The sequence below is a fragment of the Aplysia californica genome, unplaced genomic scaffold, assembly GCF_000002075.1.
Source record: "Aplysia californica isolate F4 #8 unplaced genomic scaffold, AplCal3.0 scaffold00728, whole genome shotgun sequence".
NCBI lineage: Eukaryota > Metazoa > Mollusca > Gastropoda > Aplysiida > Aplysiidae > Aplysia > Aplysia californica.
The window spans coordinates 188,265-193,379 of NW_004797998.1; positions in this window are offsets into that span (position 1 = coordinate 188,265).

The window sequence follows — 5,115 nt, forward strand, 5'->3', positions numbered from 1 at the left end:
CTCTCCACCATCCCCACCCCTCTCCACCCTCCCACCCCTCCTTCTTCACTCCTCCCTTCCCTCCCCACCCCCTCTCAACACCTCCCCTCCTTTCATCCCCGCCTTTCTTGTTCATGTTTTTCAACCACTTTACGATGTTAAGAAATCCCCCAACATACCAAGCCCATCTTGCAGAACACTTGAACCTTAACAGTATTGCACTTGGAATTTCTCTCTGTCTCCTTTCCTTTCTCCCCGGGGGGTGGTTGGCGGGTGCTCCATGGGTTTGCTCTTTCCTTCTATCATACATCTATCGTCTTTATCTCTCCTCCCTTTTCCCCATCAAACAACTATCGCCCTGATCTTTCATCCCTTTTTTCCCTATCAAACATCTATCGTCATCATGCTTGTCTCTCCTCCTTGTTCCTATCAAACATCTATTGTCCTTATTTCTCCTCCGTTGTTTCCTATCAAAATTCTATCATCCTTCTTCTTTTCTTTGTATGTAACTCTCTAGCAACACCTCTACTCTGCGATACATATTATATAATGTCCCAATTAGGTTGCAAGTACCGAAAAATTCTAACGACAGATCCAGTGTTGCTGTTTTTTTGCTCAAATAAGCCGAGACTACTAAGCTAAGACAGTTTCGAAGACATGTATTTGCCTTCTTCATTCCTTTTTACTACTCTCTAGTTACCCCACTAATCTTCGACATTTATACGACCTATTTGTGTTGCAAGTGCCGTAATACCCGAACTAACACTAAACATTTCCTCTCCTATCCTATCCCTCCTTATTTCCTTTATCTCGTAGTCCCGGAGTCGACGATTGCTTAAAGGCTCTGCTAGAAAAAACAAAACTAAACAAAAAACAAAACAAAAAACAACCATGGTGTAACCACTCCCCCTCCGCTCTCTACCAGCTAGCAGACAAACAAACACACAAATCAGCAGACAAACAAACACACAGATCACCAGACACACAGAGCGCAAACAAACACACAGGTCAGTAGACACACAACACACAAACAAACACACAGGTCAGTTGACACACACACACAAACAAACATAGATCAGTAGACACACAACACAAAAACAAACACACAAATAAGCATAGATCAGTAGACACACAACACACAAACAAACATAGATCAGTAGACACACAACGCACAAACAAACACACAGACCAGTAGACACACAACACACAAACATAGATCAGTAGACACACACACACACACACACACACACACACACACACACACACACAAACATAGATCAGTAGACACACAACACAAAAACAAACACACAAACAAACATAGATCAGTAGACACACAACACAAAAACAAACACACAAATAAGCATAGATCAGTAGACACACAACACACAAACAAACATAGATCAGTAGACACACAACGCACAAACAAACACACAGACCAGTAGACACACAACACACAAACATAGATCAGTAGACACACACACACACACACACACACACACACACACACACACACACAAACATAGATCAGTAGACACACAACACAAAAACAAACACACAAACAAACATAGATCAGCAGACACACAACACACAAACAAACATAGATCAGCAGACACACAACACACAAACAAACATAGATCAGCAGACACACAACACACAGACAAACACATACACACGCACACACACAATCAACAAATAAACACACAGACCAGCAGACACACAACACAAAGACAAACACATACACACGCACACACACAATCAACAAACAAACATACAGACCAGTAAACACTCAACACACAAACAACACCACAAATTCACGTCAATAAACACACCACAGACCCGCCTAGTGTGCCCTGCCCACACAATGAACAAACGAACACACAGACAAGTAGACACATAACGCACAAACAAACAGACCAAAAGACACACAGACAAACAGCACAAAGTCACGTCAATGAACACGCCACTGACTCGCCTAGTGACACAAGCCCACACAAAGCAACCCATTAATTAACACTTCACACACGGACATCAATGTCACACCCATAGAGTGGTCACGCCTCCCTTCTACGGCTGGGCAAAATATCGATTCCGGAACCGATTCCCCACGATTATTAATGATACGGAAGAAAAGTTCCGACTCCTTTTTACGTAAACCAACGGTAACCAGTTACTTTAATCATTAAAATCTTCTTCTTTTTTTTTAAAGAATATATTTTTGAAGAAAGATAAGATAAGATGAGATATGATAAAACTTTATTGTTCCAGAGAGAAATTTTTCTTGTCTGTACAGGACCGTAAAAACACATGCAGGTATACATAGAAATTTAAATTATATATTACTCTCATTAAAATCAATATGAAAAGAGAACATAAAAAATTGGTGCTTCGAAGTGTTCCGAAACCACGGTTATCCTAAATTCTGAAGATGTTCCGAGCTAACCAAGTAACAACCGGAAGAAATCACACCATAGTAAAGTAAGTAATTGCGTTCGGGGTCCATTCCTACGATTCCTAGCTTTCAATAATCGGGAACCTAGAAGCAGCCCAGCCCAACTACCTACTACCTCACCAAGTTTGTCATCCAAGTATTCAGTATTACAAACTTCCCTTATATAACTCTACAACATGAAAACTATAAACCTATTTGCATAAAATCAACACCCAACTATGCGGAAAGGAAAGCCCCTTGTAATAAACTATAGTTTGATCATTAAAAGAAAAGGGGTTTACTGAGGTTAGGTATGTGTCACGACGCGGTGGAATCAGGCGCTCGTATTCTTTTCCCCCGTGAAGTTATTGATATTATGCGAAAGCTTATATTCATTTGTTTTGCTTTCAAAGAATAAAATACGCATCTGTTGATATTTTTGCTATTGAAAGAGGTGAGGTCGCCTGGTTTCAGTAGTGAATTTAGCGAGAAAATGGCCGCCAAATTTGTAACTCCAATAGCTAAAGAGTCCTTGAAACCTGAAAAATGACATATTTTGTGCCTTTAACCAAAATTTTTCAGTAAAATTCACATGGATATCTTGTGAAGATAAAAAGGTGTTTAGCCATAAACAATATTTCAATAAAAATTGACTAACAGGTACAAAAATACCTGTTTTTTCCGATTTCATTATTTTGAGGAGCGCCTGGTTTTACCACGATGCCTCATGCATTGACGTTGTTCTGACTGTGAACTTTTGAGCTATGCTGTGAGAGAGCTGGACTGTGTGGCCGTGAGGTAAGAGTTAAATGTTTAATGAGAAAAGCGCGTCAATACCGAATAGAAGTCGAGATTTGCGAATGACTGAGGTGGGGTCACCTGGTTTCAGAGGTAAAATTAGTTATAAAATGGTGGCCAACTATGAGTTATATAAAAAAAAAGAACAACACAAATTCGATACAAATTCACGTGCCAAGTTCTTCACTTTGATTATTTTGACGAGCGTCCGATTACACCACGATGCCCCACAATTATAAATTCTTTGTTTCGACTGTGAACATCTGAGCGGTGCTGTGAGAGAGTTGGGCTTTGTGGCCGTGAGGTAAGAGTTAAATCTATAATAGGTTCACTCCATGCATAATATAAGTGTTACGACACGGTGGAATCAGGCGCTCGTCAATTTCAGGGCATATGGAGTTATTGGTATCACCTTATAGCCTGTTCATTAAAATTTGCCTTGATTTGATCAAAAGAGTATCCATTTATCTTGGATATAAGTCATGCTATTGGCGTTTGAAGGAGATGGGGTCGCCTGGTTTCAGAGGTAAAATTAGGGAGAAAATAGGAGCCAAAGATGAGTCATTAAAACTTCCTTAGCTTTAGAGTCCAAGGAAACTGAAAATAAGCATATTTTGCGCCTTTAATCAACGTTTTTCAGTAAAATCTATGAAGAAATGTGTTCATTAACGGGTATGAAAGTTGTAGGTCCAAAGAAAAAAAATCCAACAAACATTCGACAAAAATTCACAAACCTACGGAGAAATGCCAAGTTCTTCGATTTCATTATTTTGAGGAGGGCCAGATTTCACCACGATGCCTCACATACTGTTTGTTACGACTGTAAACATCTGAACGATTCTGTGAGAGAGCTGGACTCTGTGGCAGTGACGTAAGAGTTTTTTTTTTTGTTTTTTTTAAATCCAATGCCCATTTGTTATACGAGAATGACATCATCTGATTAGTAGAAAAAAGTGTATATGATAGTGTCCAATAGTGCATTACGTGCATACTTAGTTTGACAAGTAACTGTTACAGGTGGGTGGTTGGCAGGTGCTCTGGTGTGGTTTGCTTCTTCTTTTCTATCAAACATCTATCGTCCTTATCTCCCCTTCTTCTTTTTTTATGTTTGTTACTCTCTTGTAACACCTCTAATATTCTGGCGCTTATATGATCTTATGCAGTGGCGAGCGCCGTAAAACCTCTACTAAAACTAAACTAAACAGTTACAGAGAGAGATTCCAAGATTATATATAGATGTAAGTCATTGATCCGAGAGTAAAGATGATTTTTAGAAATAATGGTGATAATGAGTGATGATGTGGGATTGCGTTTAAATTGTGGGCTTGAGGTAAAACTTAACTCTCTAATGCGCTCAGTCTATGTGCAATGGTTGTTTTTTTTTGTGTTTATCCGAAGTTTGTGGCAAATAGAGGGAGGACAAAGAGCGCAGAAATCACTCCTGGGTAAATCAACATTGGGGAGTTGAAGTGTTTATTCACACCCCCTCATACTCTGTTCCCCCCCCCTTCCATTCACCTCCCCTCGCCGTCTACACACACACTCTCTCTCCTCCACCCTCCCCCTCTCTCTTTCTTTATTTCTGTCTCTCTCTCTCTCTCTCTATCTTAGAGTCTCTCTGTCTCCTCTGTCTGTGTCTCCCTCTTTCTGGCTTCTCTCTCTCTTTCTTTCTCCCCTTTCTCTCTTACTATCTCTGTCCCTTTGTTCCCCCCCCCCTCTCCGTCTCTGTTTTAGGCACAATCACACACTCTTTTTTTCATACTCAAAGAGAGAAAGAGAGAGAGAGAATGAGGGAGAGAGAGAGAGAGACAGAGACAGAGGCAAAGAGAGAAAAAGGAAAGTTCGAGAGAGAGAGAGAGAGAGAGATAGAGAAAGAGTGAGAGAGGGAGAGAGAGAGAGAGAGAGAGAAA